We start from the raw sequence: 15219 nt of genomic DNA, 5'->3' as shown, positions 1-15219 counted from the left end.
GAGCCCCGAGCGTCCTCACGCACTGAGATCCCACCCTGGAGCCCCGTTCCTGGTAACAAATAGAGCCCCACCCTCCTCGAACATGGTGCCCTGACCCCGCTACACATGGAGCCCTGACCCTGGTTAGACACTGAGCCTCTATCCTCCTCACAAATGGAGCCCTGACGCTCCTCACACAAAGCCTCCACCCGAGTCACACACTGAGGCCTGCCCCTGGTGGTCTGCAGGAACAGGTTTTACTGGCCTCTTCTTGTTCCAGCTTCACTTTCTGTCCCCTGGCTGAGGGAGCTCGGTACACCAAAAATGTCAGTCCTCTGGTAATGAAGGCAAGATAAACTAGGTCCATTGTGCAGGCCCAGGAAATCTCAGCTTTGTTGTGTTCATGGCTTATGTGTGAATACTGGAAGTTTTGGTGGCACAGCTGAAGAAGCTGAAAGACCCAAAGTCACCTTCAAGTAGCCAGTGGCAGCATTCTTGCAGTAACCACTGTGCTATCAGGAGACTCAGAGGCCTGAGAAACTCGCCAGTTGCTGGGTCCTGTGGGCAGAGTGGCCTTTGAAAGGAGCTTTCTATTGTCCTCTCTGTGCTGCCATTTCCTGTCTCACTGTGTCCCGTGACCCACTCAGCTCAACTTGGTCCACTTCTCATAGATGGAACATTATGTTCCCTTGGAGCATCCAGTGTGGTGGCTGAGTTCTCAGCTCTAGAGCCAGACCAGAGGCTGCCCATCCCAGCTGTGTGGTTACAGGCAAGTTACCTCACCTCTCCGGGCCTCAGTTGCCTCATGTGTAAAATGGAGGTGATAATAGCACTTACCCCATAGGGTAAGGATTCTAAGGATTAACATGAATTAATTTCTGTTAAGTGGTTGGTGCCTGGCCTATGGTAAGTGCTGTATTTGGTTGGGCGTTGTGCTCATTTTGCCTGTTGGTGCACACTTGGCTGACACTGACAGATCATAACACTCAAGGGAGGCCTGTATCCAGGCCCTGAGGGACCAGTACAGTTCAATGACAATTCACTGATGTTTACTCTCTGCTGACCACTGATGACTCAGGGAGTAAAATACCACAATCCTGCTCTCAGGGGGCTCCACTGTCTGTGCAGAGACCATCCTAACACATGTATGTGGGCTATGTTGGGAGAAAGAGGACCAGAGGAACTCAGTGGGGGGGATGGTGGATGTTCATAACAAATACCGTTTATTGAGCACCTACTGTGTACCAGGACCTGCTTTGGGACTTTACAGACACTGTCTCATTTCAGTCTCACAAGAGGATGTTATGTAACAATATAACAATTATCCTCACCATCTATGGATAACTCTGAGGCTCTGAAAGGATGGGACTGGAGAAGGCTGAGGATTTTCTGTGCTAGGGAAAGGTGTGAGCAGAGGTGTGACTGAGTTCCAGGGACCCAGAGACCAAGGGTGCTGCCTGGATGAGCAGCCCGAGAGAGGCTTGGGCATAAGCAAGGGCTGTAAAGGCCAGGCTGAGGAACTCTGTTCAATGAACACTCTGGATTTGAACTGAGCAGAGCTCCAGCATAGGAGAGCAGGGGGAGGACCACCCCCAAACCCAACACCCAGCTCTGAACACCATACTTTCCAGAGAGCTCTGTGGTAGGTTTGTGCCCAGGTGTGTACACGCACAGGTGTGCTGGTTTGGGGTCAGGCATCACATTCCCAGATCCCAACCCCATAGACCCAGGCAGGGTAGGGCTCAGGACAGAGCACACGGCTGGCCTGGCTGGGAAGTGCAACCCCAGCTCCATGGGGGTGAGCAGGGCCAGCAGAGGGGGTGGAAGGGAGGTGCTGCTGCAATGGTGGTGACAGCTTCCTGGATAAGGAGACCTGCAGGCTGGGCTATGGGTAGGCCTAGAGGCCTAGCAGGGCAGCAGCCTGTGGGGTTGGGGGCCTCCCACTCAGCTCTCCACCGTGGCCCTGAGGAGCCTCCTCCCGCACTGTGGACCCTGCCAACTTCCACCTCAGACTGGGAGGAGAGGCTGGAGGCCGCCAGGCAGACATTGGGGGTGTGGGGCGCCTTGTTCCTCCCACCCTGGACTCACACACCCCACCCACCCACCCACGGCCGCAATTAGCTGCTCTTGTCTCTAATTGATTCCTCTGGTACTCACAGGACAATTAGAATTTAAATTGCCTTTTACAAAGGTCACAAAAACATGATCAAAGTGGAATCTATTAGAGGGGCTGGGGTGGCCCCTCCTTCTCAGCCTCCTAGAGCAGGGGGGTGTGGAGGCCAGGCATCATGCAAGGGGCCCTATTGTCACCTCAAAGTCTTTCGCAAGACTTCTAGGCAAGTCTAAACCCCACTGCCTCATTTCTGCTCCTTCCCACAGCCCTGGTGTTGCCCTTACCAGAGCCTGTCGCTCCCAGCTGTGTGACCTTAAGTAAGCCACTCACCCCTCCAAATCTCAGTGGCTTCATCTGTGAAACGGAGCCAGTACATTTTGCTTCCTAAAGCCGGGAGGCTCCACATGAAGAACACCTGGCCTCTCTCTAGCTGTGGACTCTGCTTCTCTGATCCCATTAATTTTTCTTCCTCTTCCAGGAAGTGGTCTCTGCGGGCTCATCCTCTGGCTCCTCCAGCCCGAATGTGGCCCCTGCCTGGTCGTGTTCCTCAGGCTGCCCAAGGGGTGAGGCAGCCTGTCCCACTGGAGTCCAAGACAGGACTCTGCCCACTCCTTCCTTTGGCTCCTTCAGCAGGCCTCACAGGGCTGGGCACATGGGGAAAAGTGTCTACCTGACAGATGGAGAAGTTGGCTGAAAGAGAGTCCATGTTCCTACCTACCTGGGGCTCACCTTCTGGTGGGGCAGACAGGAGGCTTGGGCAGCAGGGGTGACCAGCCAGCACTGGTGTCAGACCTGAGGAGGATTGCTGTGGGCATCTACCTCCCATCCATGCACCAGCCACGGAGCTGGAAGGTCTCCGATGGCCCTGCTAACTCAAGTTCTTGGTCTTGGGTCAACTGAGGATTGTTGGGGCTGGGGCCCCGGGCTGGAGGAAGCTGGATGGAGTGGACTTGGCAGTATCAGGAAGCCGCTTCAGGCCAGCCCAATGGCCTGTGCCAGCCTGGCCTGGCCTGGCCCAGCTACTGGACTTGGTGGGAGTGTGGGCTGCAAGAGTCCAGGAGGGGCTCGGCTTCCTCGAGGAAGGTCCTGACCCAAGCCAACCAGGTCTAAGAGGAGAACCTGGTGGCAGCCGCAGCCCTAGCCCTACCTTATTCCTTTCACCCAAGCTGTGAGGGCCACCCTTAGAAAGCAAGTGGCAGAGCCCATCCTGCCAGACTGGCTCCATGTGGAAAGTAGAGATGAGGTACGCCTACTTCCCCTGGCCTGGGTCTCCCTCCACTGAGAGGCAGCCCACCTGGCAGCTCCGTCAGACTTCAGAAAAGGAGTGATGTTCACTGAGCACCTATGATAAGGCAACCCTGGGCTGGAAATTTTAGGTGTCTTACCTCACAGAATCCTCCCAGCAATCCTATATATCACCATTTCACAAATGAGAAAACAGGCTCAGAGAGGTCGAGCACCTTGCCCAAGGTCACACAGCAAGGAACTGACAGAGCTGGGATTTAAACTCAGGCTTGCCTGGCTCCAAAGTAGAAGGTCTGTATGGCCCAGCCCTTGTGGCTGGTACTGGCTGTAAGGGATCTCATTAATTTGGGATTCAAGCCAGCACTAGGGACACCACAGGAGATCATGTGGCTCCATGGGGTGGGCAGGGAACCCCGTAGGGAGTCTATGTAGACTCTGGGGGGAGAAGAGCAAGGTATCAGTATTCCTATTTTCCCTGTGGTGGCCCCCAAGGTCAGGAGACATCATCATTCCTCATTCCAAAGCAGGCACAGAGCCTCGGAGCACAGAGATAATGCAAATGATCCAGCCTGATTACCAGAACTGGCGGAACTTCATTTGGATGCCAAAGGAGGCAGCTCTGGGACCCAGGCCTACGGTGTAGTCAGTGAACGCCCTGCCCACTGACCTGGTATGAACAGGAGCTGCCTCCTAGGAGGTCCCTATTAAAGTGAAGAAGCGTGTGGGGGCCACATACGAGCCCACTCAGTATCCTCAGAGCAGGTGAGGGAAGACTCCCCTGTATTCAGGGATGGGAACCTGGTAGAACCATTCATCTGTGCCCCTGTCTTGGGGACCCTCAGTCTTGCCTGCTAGCAGAAGGGACATGTCTAAGAGTGGAGTGGGAGGCTGGGGGTGCCCAGGGAGAGGATGGAGGGGCTGCTGTCACCTGCAACACGCTCCCTGGCAGAGTTTCTTGCTCTGACCCCGGGCCGCGCCAGGGCTGGGTGGGGCTGGGCATCCAGCCCATGCCTGAAGCATAAGAAGGTCTCTCTGGGCCTGTAAGTCCCACAGGCCCAGGGCAAGCAGGCCCACAAAGCTGTTGTGGCGGCAGTGGTTAAATTAAGTGGCTGTCACGGAGCCAGGCAGGGGCTGATTTCCTGAAAGGGGATTTATGGCCTCCCTGCCTCATTTACTGCCCGATCAGCCTGGGACCCCCCACTATGTGCCTGCCTGACAGAGGCCCATCCTCAGAGCCCAGGAGCTCCTGCCACATGGGGGAGCCAGCTGGTACTGTCATGCCTGGGCCGCCAGCAATTGGGGGGTCTCTAGGGTTAGGTTTCTGGGGCCATATCACTGCCTGCCTTAGTCCTCGAAAAAGGGGCCCAAAAGCCGTGAGAGGGCATGAGGTCACGTGAGGCCTGGCCCAGTCTCTGGCTCCCAGATGACACATCTGGGATTCTGCTCAACCCTGCTGCCTCTGAGACCCTGCTGGCTGGGGCCTAGCCCTTCGCCTTGCTCCTAGCACCTGCCATGTTCCCTGACCTTATCTCAGGCCGCTCCCCTCCAGGCCTTCCTTCTCTCCTGGAGTCTAGTCTGTGGTGACAGAGTAGGAGGCAGGGGGCTGGCCATGCCTCGCCTCATTCACACACACACACACACACACACACACACACACACACTCGTATTGAGTAGCAACATAAATGTGCCAACATTTCAGGTCATTGTAGGGTAAGACACTGTGCTTGGAGCATTTCATCTGCCAAATCCCCTGACCTGGACATTGTCAGATGTTTATTGGGAACGTCAAGTAAAACATCAATGATAACAGTAAGGAAACAATACATAAACACGTAAGAACTGGAGTCCCCAAAAGCGTCCTCTGACCAACCTCTTGCTTAGAGTCATCTGGCCTTAGACACCCAGGTACACAAAACATCTCAGCCAATGAGAGTCCAGAAAGGCTGACACTCCCTTCCTGTACCACACCCTGGGTCCACAACAAGCCTGTGGACAAGCCAGAGAGCAGGACCCACCCTCTTCCCTGGTACTCATTCCTGGGAACCTCCTAAGTCACATTAGTGACATTGAGAAGGTGAATTTTGGATGGCCAATGACCAAGTCCCAAATAATAAAACCATACGCAGCTCAAAGATGTCCTTGAGCAAAAGCATGTGGTGACTGGGACATGCCACCCATCTCAGGTGGGTCTGCTTGGGCCATACCTGCAGCGCAACCTCTGGGCCCCAGACAGCACCTGGGACACAGCCATAAGGAGCAGCCTGACCCCCCACCCTCCCTGCTCTAAATGGGCTCCTGTGGTCTTGACTCTCTGAGGCCTTGAGGGGGCAGATTCTCACCTGGATTCTCCCCTGAAGGTCAAGGATGTCAGGAAGGCCAGGAGGGGCTCCGTCTCCTCAGCTTGGCCCCAGGACGGCTTAAGCTCCAGCCACAGCCTTTCCAAATCTTCTCCGTCTTCTTCTTATGTGCACACGTTGGAGGATTGCGGGTGTCATTGGTACCCTGTACTTTCCCACCTGCTAGCCTTTGCTCGAGCTGTTACCTCCTCCTGGAGGAGCCTCCCCCTCCATCTCCACCTTCCCTGATCCTCTCCAGCCACCAAGGCTCAGATCATATGGGGCTGCACCTGAACCCTGGAGAGGGTCTGGCCTTCATGCTGCTAGATTTGGGAATCCTAGGCTTTCCCTTCAGTTGAAAGAAGGCTGATCTGGGATGAGTATAGACAAAAGATCCATTTGCCTTGTTGGATCCTCACTGACCTGATCTGTAAAATGGAGAGAACAGCCCTACTCATTTCCCTGTCCCACCGTCCCCCAGACTCTGCCCCTGTTCACTGGGTCTCAGGCTTAGAAAAAAGGAGTCAGCATTGGAGGCCGGGGCAGCCTGGAACAGAGGGTAGAATTAAGAGGGGAGAGGCTGCTGCGTCAGGACCAGCTGGGGAGCAAACTGGAGGAGTTAGAGTGAAGCGGGGGGCTCTCTCTGCCTCAAGGCTCATGAATGGAGAGGGGTTTGTAGGCAAGCCGAGGAGATGCAAACTCTGCAGCTTGTGCCTGGAGGGCAGTCTGGGCTCTATGTGTGTGTGTGTGGTGTGTCTGTGCGTTTGTGTGTGTGTGCAGAGCATATGCTGCTGTTAAATGGGTGACGTGCAAATATGTGCTTGTGTATGCCACGTGTATTTCTGTGTATCTGTGTGAGCTTGTATGTGTGTCCATATCTATGTATGTGGTATGTTTGTGTGTCCTTGAGCAGGGTGGCTGCGGCCCTCTTATTATTCTACCGCATCCCTGGAGTCCCATCCTGAGCTTTCAGGGGTTCCATCCCCTTTCCTCCACATGTTCCTTCAGGTTCTAAGACTTTGTAGGTTCGTCACCAGTTATTCATTCACTGGCACCTGGCCCTGGCCTGCTTTGCCTGGTGCACAGCAAGAAAACAAACAAAGCTTTACACTGTGAGTACCTGGCTGAGTGGTAGGAGGACCCATGCCCTGACTTTGAGGGTCTCCCTGGTGGGAGGCCAGGAGATACTGCACACACATGTACACACACGTACCACACGCATGAGCACGAAACAGTAAGATGATGGGGCGAGGGAGCCGGTGGGGGTCTTGGTCAGGGACAGATTCAGCCCTTGGGGAGCCCTTGGGGACCACAAGGCCAGAGCATGCTGGTAACCCCCATTCACATCAAGGGGCTGGGCAGAGGTGGAGGTTCCTGGCCCTGGGCTGAGACAGGGGCAGAGCTGGGCAGATGCAGAGACAAGGGAGATGGAGAAGGCTCCGAGGAGAGAGCCAGATGAACAGAGCGTGAAGGAGAGATGCTGGAAGGGGCAAGCGGCCCTGGGGCAGTGGAAAGGGGGAGGAGGGGCTGCTGCTATCCTGGCCAAGTTGGCTGAGCTGGACATCAAAACTTAGAGTGTGTTCTGAGGAAGCTGGTCTCTCCCTCCCGCGGAGAGACAGATGTCCCTTTGATGGTGAGAAGAAAGGATGTTGTACAGAGAGGGTGGAGGAGGGGGGCAGGAGGGGACAGTCTCCTCCCTGTGGCCACGTCTCCTCCCTGTGGACACCCAGGGAATGGGAGAGACCACACAGTGTCACGTCTGCCATCTCCAGTGCACTGTGATGCCAGACCCACCACTGGGGTCCTCATCTGCCAAGGGAATGGGCAAATGTCCTGGGGTCAGGGTCTGATCACCAGCTGACCACTGGCTACTTCCTGGCACCTGAAGCCCCGTGGCTGGCTCAGTGGGAGTGGGCCAGTCCTGCAATGGTGGAACAGCCGTGTCCTGTGGGGGCTGGAGCAGAGCAGGCTCAGTGCCCGCTGGCCACTTCACACTTCCCTGCAGCCACCTTGGTTAGGCATCTCACCTGTGCCAATGTGTGTGTGCACACATGTTTATCAGCCACGAGAGGTTCTGTTCTGTGTGCAGGGCTTGCCCCTCAAGCCCCAGCTGGCCCTCTCACTCCAGCAAGAGACAGAAACTCTCCTTTTACAGTCCCTGGACTTCTCTGAATCCCACCTCTACTCTTGGCTCGCAGTTTCCTGGCCTGGCATATACTTTCTGCACCATCACTAGGTCATAGGATGTCTTTGTAAGAATTTGCAGAAGGCGCTCCTTCCTCCAGATGCTTTCCTGCCATCTGTTGAAACAATGTCATACTAAATATACACATCTATGATGGACTGAAGCTGTGAGGTGAGGACCTGGAACACTCTCCCTGCTCCCCTCTTGGTGGCCCCAATCCACCACGTTCCTGTGTGAGGCGCTCTCTGATCACTCCAGCCCTGGGGTTTCCATAGCTCCTGGTGGGGAGCAGCTCTTGGTGAGAGCAATGGCGGCCTTGGGCATCCCTTCTAAGAGCCAGGTTCGGGGGACTCTTCCTAAGAGAGGGCCAGCCTCCTCCACTCCACTGTCACAGCCCAGAGAGGGCACACATTGGGGCTCCCAACCCCATCTCCACCAGTGCCTGAGGGGCTCTGCATTGCAGGCAGCAGCTGGGTCATGGCTGGGTCCAGGGCAGATTTCAGTCCAGGTGGGGAGAGCATCCTCCCGGCCAGCCATCTAGCTGGAGAAGGGGGCTTGGCTTGTGGTTGCAATTCCAGGACCAGCAGGAAATGTCTTAGAAAGGTCCCTGGTGTAGCTACTGTCTCTGAAAGCCACGGGGCCTCTATGGCCTTCTTATTCCAGGTTCTTTGGAAAAGCCCCTTTCGTATGGAACACAAGCTCCCCCAGCCACACCACCCTACCAGCCTGTGGGTGTTCATGGGTCATCACGAAGGGAATAACCTTTCTCTGCCTAGGCAGGACCACAAGCTCTGACAGTTTCTGGGGTATCTCACCTGCACTTACATTCCTCTTATATTCTTCACTCTATGCCACAACCTACAACCGCACCCCCTGCAAAGGGGATGCCTCACCACATCTTTCTGTCCACACCCACTGTGGGAAGGCTCATCCTGTTCCCAGGGCCTGCTCTTTACTTGTGCCAAGGTGCTGCTGGCTAGATCTGTAGGGACCTACAGACCCCTTACCCCAGCTCTGCCCAGCTTTTGTACCTGCTCCTGGGACTCCAGCCTTTGTGCTGTCAGCCCCTCCAGCCTCTGCCCACAGCATCTCCCCTCCATGTCCATAAGGCTGAGCCGTCCCAAAGACCCCTGGCTGCCCTCCCACTTCCTCCTAGATACAGATGCTTGCAGACTGCAGCGTCCACAGCTGCTAACCAGACATGCCTGGACCCCCTGGAACAGAAACACAGCAGAGCCTCTGCTTTTCATGTCTGGGGAAGTTCACACCACACACCACTTGGGCCCAGGCTCCATCAGCAACCCGATGGAAAAACCCAGCCAGCCCCAATGGACTTGGCTCTGACCCCTTGGGAAGGAAAATGGGAAATGAAAGAGAGGTGGGGGAGATATGGAAAAATAAATTTCTAAGCCTTGTATGTGATGGTGACATCCCAACAGCCGCTGCTGACGTGGAAAAATAAAAGTTGCTGGCTTGTTTTCTATCCTTCTCTTTCTAAATGATTTGATGTTTTATTCCCCCCCGTCAAACTCTCTATTCTCCGCTAATGGCAGAATAATAAAAAATTATCCCTCATGGCATGTGAGTGAGAGGCCAAGATGGGAGTCCAGGAGAGGGAGGAAGGAGAGGAAGAAAAAGGTTATTATAAATGTGTCAGCCTTGTTTATGGCCCTTTATCAGTGAGGGAGAGACGGGGAGGGAGAGACACAGTGAGTGCACGCTTTAAAGCAGCCTGCCAGCTTGGTTGAGGAGTGTAAATAATTTTTATTTTCAGCTGCATTTAGAGATTTTAAAATATATGCCCGCCAGCCAGCCGTTGCAGGGAGCCAGCCGTGCTGCTGCGGAGAAGAGGGGTGGGGGTGGCTTGCCTTTTGGCCCCTTTGATGGGCCCGTGCTTGACAATTATGGGTTTCAGAAGCAGTGTTCACTGATAAGGGCTTCCTTCCCAAGCAGCCAGGAGAGATAGTGAGGCCAGCCTCGGTGGCTGCCAAATTCCCCAGCTGGCTGGCTGGGGCTGATCTAACGGAGCAGGATTGGGGAAGGCCGCTCAGCCATCCGGTGTCCTTCCCAATAAGGCCAGCAAAGGCACAGGCTGCTCTGGGTCAGCGCCCCACCCTCCCTGCACCTCTGGATGCCACACCTGCATCACAGGCTTGAGACCATGTAGCTTCAGCCCTCGGGTTTCATTCATGCTGTCATTCACTAGTCAACATTTATTGAGCACCCACTCCATGTCAGGATCATAAGGGTTCAAGGGCAGGGGAATTTAAAGATTGTCTCACCTAAAAACTGGTCCTCTGATCCCTCCACCTTGATTGCCTCCCAAGAGCAGTCCTTCATGACCTCTCGTGCTAGCCCACTGCATTCTGGGCTTGAAATAGGCTGTCCTAAGGCTGTGTGGTCCAGTGGTTAGGAACACACACTCCATAACTGAATCATGGCTGACACCTTGGACAAATGACTCCCTAGGGCTGAGCCTCGGTTTCTCCTTCTGTAAAATGGGGATAATACTGGTACTAACCTCATATGGCTGTGGAGATGATGAGCATAAAGACGTTGCTGTTTGACACACAGGAAGCACATACTAAACAATGTCTCTCATCATTGGATGTGCATATTAAATCCCACCAGTAACCCCTAAATGTCCAGTGTGCTAGTACAGAGGCCAGGGTCAAGGGGAGGCTGCAAGGAGCTGAAATCTCTCTTCCAGAATCTCATGGGCCAGGCTTGACAGAGGGCCTGTGTGTGGGAAAGGCTCATCAGCACAGGTTCTGGCTGAAGGGTCCCTGAAGGAGGAGTAGGATGGGTGAGGGAATAGGGAGGAGCCTGGCCTGGCAGGAGAGGAAGAGCCAGTCAGTGCCCCAATGTCCTGATGCCCTCCCCCAGGCTGGTTCCCAGACCAGCTCAGAGAGGGAATTTGGCACAAATATCCCCCTGAGAGTTGTGTCCCAGGTATGTGGCCAGCATATTACTGTCCCTTGTGTCTTGGGGCTTCTAATTGTGGTGCCCACTGAATTCTACTTCTGTCTGATGGAAATGGGAGACAGCTTCCATGCCCTACGTGCCCCTCCAGACTCTTGGGCTGGGCAGGCTCACAGAAGCAAAGGAGAACAGAACCAAATCCCCACGTCTGTGACTGCTAATTACAGGAGAGCTAGCCTCTTGGGTCCTCCCAGTTAAGTTCCTTCTGGCTGGAAGGACAGGTCACATCAGGTCAAAAGCAACTGGGTGCTTAGCCCTGAGTATGGATTTGGACAAGAGCACTGAGATGGGCAGGAGCAGACCCAGGATTGTACTAGGCCTGACATGGGGTCTGTGGGTTGAGAGCAAACCACAAAGCATGGGAGAGAGAAAGAGGCAGAGGAACAGGGTGAAGAGGGAGCAGAAAGGCGCTCTGCACCTGCCTCCCACCTCTTGTCAAACCTTCAGTCAAACTTTCATGCCATAAACGCACTACTGCCTGCTCTGAGCCTGGATCTCAAAGCACTAACAGCCCCAGAGGGAGACAAATGTGTAAACAGACAAGGACAAGCCAGCATATGAATTGGTGGTCTATGGTGGTCCAAAGGTGGGAAGTGGAGGTAGGCATCAGGGAAGGAGGCACAGAGCAGGAGAGATTGAGTGGGCTTCAGAGGTAGACACAGGAGTTTTCCAAGCATACACTGCTTATAGAGGGTGCAGCATGAACAAAGGCCTGAAAGCACATAGCCACATGGATCACTGGGAAAAGTACAAGGTAATTATGAAGGCCTGGGTTTATGTTTCCCAAAAGTGTCCTGAGGAACACTAGTCCTGGGAGATGTTGATCAATGTTACTTGAAACAAGAGTTCCCCTGGTCGGATATATTTGGGAAATGTTAGACTAAACAATGAAGAGCACAGGGTACAAGATCAACATACAAAAATCAATTGTATTTCTATCATAGCAGTGAAAAATGAAATTAAGAAAGCAATTCCATTTACAATAGCATCAAAAAGAATAATATACGTAGGAATAAATGTAACCAAGGAAGTACAAGATTTGTACACTGTAAACTACAAAATACTTCTGAAAGAAATTAAAGAAGACTGAAATAAATAGAAAGACATCCAATGTTTGTGGATTGGAAGGCTTAATATTGTTAAAGTTGCAATACTCCTTAAATTGATGTACAGATTCAATGAAATCCATATCAAAAACTCAGATGGGGGCTTCCCTGGTGGCGCAGTGGTTGAGAGTCCGCCTGTCGATACAGGGAACACGGGTTCATGCCCCGGTCCGGGAAGAGTCCGCATGCCACGGAGCGGCTGGGCCTGTGAGCCACGGCCTCTGAGCCTGCGCGTCCAGAGCCTGTGCTCCACAACGGGAGAGGCCACAGCAGTGAGAGGCCCGCATACCACCACCAAAAAAAAAAAATCTCAGCTGGCTTTTTCTGCAGAAATTGACAAACCGATCCTAAAATGTATATGAAAATGCATGGGACTGCTGGTGGGAATACAAAATGGTACAGCCACTTCAAAAGACAATTTGGCAGTTTCTTACAAAAGTAAACATACTCTTACCATATGATCCATCAGTTATGCTCCTCGGTATTTACGCAAAGGAGTTGAAAATTTATGTCCACACAAAAACTTGCACACTAATGTTTATAGCAGCTTTATTCATAATTGCCAAAAGTTGTAATCAACCAGGATGTTATTCAGTAGGTAAATGGATAAACAAACTGTGGTACATCCAGATAATGGAATATTATCCAATGCTAAAAAGAAAGGAGCTATCAAGCTATGAAAAGACATGGAGGAATCTCAACTGCATATTGCTAAGTGAAAGAAGCCAATCTGAAAATGCTACATACTGTATAATTCCAACTATATGCCAGTTTGGAAAAGGCAAAACTATGGAGACAACAAAAAAATATTCAGTGAGTTTTAGTGGTTGGAGGGAGAGAGGGATAAGTAGGTGAAGCACAAAGGATTTTAGGGTAGTGAACTACTCTATATGGTACTATAATGGTGGATACATGTCATTATACATTTATCTAACCCTATAGAATGTAAAACACCAAGAGTGAACCCTAATGTAAACTGTGGACTCCGACTGATAATAATGTGTCAATGTAGGTTCCTCAACTGTAGCAAATGTACCACTCTGGGGTGAGATGTTGATCACAAGGGAGGATGTGCATGTGTGAGGGCAGGGTTTATATGGGAAATTTCTATTTTGCTGTGAATGTAAAACTGCTCTAAGAAATTGTCTATTTAAAAATAAGTCTGTTTTTAAAGTGCAAGGGACTCAGAATAGCGAAAATAATCTTGAAAAAGAACAAAGTTGGTAGACTCATACTTCCCAATTTCAAAATTCACTACAAGCCTACAGTTATCAATACAATGTGGTACTGGCATAAGAGTAGACATATAGATCAGTGGAATAGAAATGAGAGTTCAAAAACAAACTGCACATTTATAGTCAATTGATGTTCAACAAAGGAAACAAGACAATTCAATGGGGGAAATATTAATCTTTTCAACAAATGATGCTGGGACATGATGCTGAATATCCACATGCAAGAGTGAGTTGGACCCCTTCCTCACACCATACATAAAAATCACTCAATATGGATTAAAGACCTAAATATAAGGCCTGAGACTGGGAAAGGCTGGGCTCTTGGGGCTAGAGGCAGGAGAGTTGGATTACCACCTGGTCAGGTCCTCTGATAATCATTATTATTTATTTTGCCCTAAAATTCAGAGGGTGACAAGTGTCAGTAACATATCTTGGGGTGACTCAGTAGAGACAGGAAGTATCTCTAAAGGTTTTCCATCTCTCCTCCAATTTATCTGCTTTGAAAGTTGATGGGAGTAGATATTGGTACAACCTTTTGGAGGACAGCTTTGCAGTTAATAATGCCCTCCCTGAAGAGTGTGAGAGCCCTACCACCCTTTAGCATTTGCAGAAAATACCACTGTGATGGAGCAGAGAGGAGGTACAAAGGTGTTCATCACAGAATTGTTTGTAACAGCCTTTTTGGTAGAGCAATTACAAAAATGGTCCCTGTTCCCCATACTTTCCTGTATCCCTTTCCAATGTCATTTTGCAGTCTTTCCAGCAAGAGATGGAGTTGATTTCTCCACCCCTTAAATCTGGACTGGCCTCTGACTAGATTTGGGCAGTAGAATATGGTGGAAGTGATCATGTGCCAGTTGCAAGTGTTGGCCTCAAGAGCTCTTGTATACTCCCACTTGCTCTCTTGGACACCTGCTACCAACATGAGGACAAGCCCAGGCCAGTTTGCTGCAGGATGAGAGACCACGTGGAAGAGAAGAGAATCATCTCAGGCAAGGCCATCGTAGACCAACCAGCCCCCAGGAGATCCTCCAGCTGACTGCAGATGCCTGATTGGACCCCTAGGAATCAGCCTAGCCTGGCCCAGACCAGGACTGCCCAGCTGACTTCCAGACTCATGAACATAATAAATGCTTGTTTTAAACATATAAGCTTTGGGGTTGTCACGTAGCCATTATTTATGGTACTCAAAACCAGATACATCCCCAAACTGGAGGCAATCCTGATGCCCATTGATGCGAGGCTGGAGGTATAAACACCCTGCGACCATTAACAAATGAGGTTAATCCATAAGTACTGACCTGGACGATGTCCATGATACATTGGTGAGGGGAAAAAGCAAGTGACTGATTGACCAATATGTATGCCATGACCGCATTTTTGTTTTTTAAAAGTCTGTGTATAAAAATATATAGAGTTTGCTACGAAAAAGTCAGCAATGATACACAGCAAACTATTCATAAGGGTTTCCTCTTAGGGAGACAGGGAGGAGTTTTATATTTTTTGTTTTCTTTCTAGTAGTTTTTTTTTAAAGGTGAATATTATTTGGGGAAAAAACCCAAAAGGTGGTGTTTTCAATGGCTGAGTTTGTTGTTGAAATTGAGGCCCAGCTGTCCTTATATGGATTCTCCAGCTTTTCCTCTTCTGCCCTGGCCCAAGCCTACCCCCTCCTGCAGCAAACCCACACCCCTGCATATCCCTAGATCACTTGGGGACTCACCACCCACCCTTCAGCCCTGTAGGTACTTACCAGCAGATACCAGAGCAGGAAGATCCTTTGGGGATCAAGCCCCACCTTTGTGGTACAGATAGAGGGAAACTGAGGCACAGAGGTGACAGGGACATATTGGAGGCCTTTTTGAGAGGCTGCAGCTGAGCTGAGGCAAGATGCAGGTGTCCTGAGGGCCTGTCCACCTCGAGGAGCCCAGAGCAATCCCCAGCCCAGGCTGGACCTCTGCTGGGTCCCAGTTCCCTAAGAGGGTGACTCGAGGATCAGGGCCAAGCTTATTCCTTCTCAGGAGATGGAGGAGGGGCCGTG

Source organism: Kogia breviceps, chromosome 3, assembly GCF_026419965.1.
Source record: "Kogia breviceps isolate mKogBre1 chromosome 3, mKogBre1 haplotype 1, whole genome shotgun sequence".
NCBI classification, from domain to species: domain Eukaryota; kingdom Metazoa; phylum Chordata; class Mammalia; order Artiodactyla; family Physeteridae; genus Kogia; species Kogia breviceps.
The sequence above is the reverse complement of the archived record's forward strand: the minus strand, read 5'-3'. Positions refer to the sequence as shown.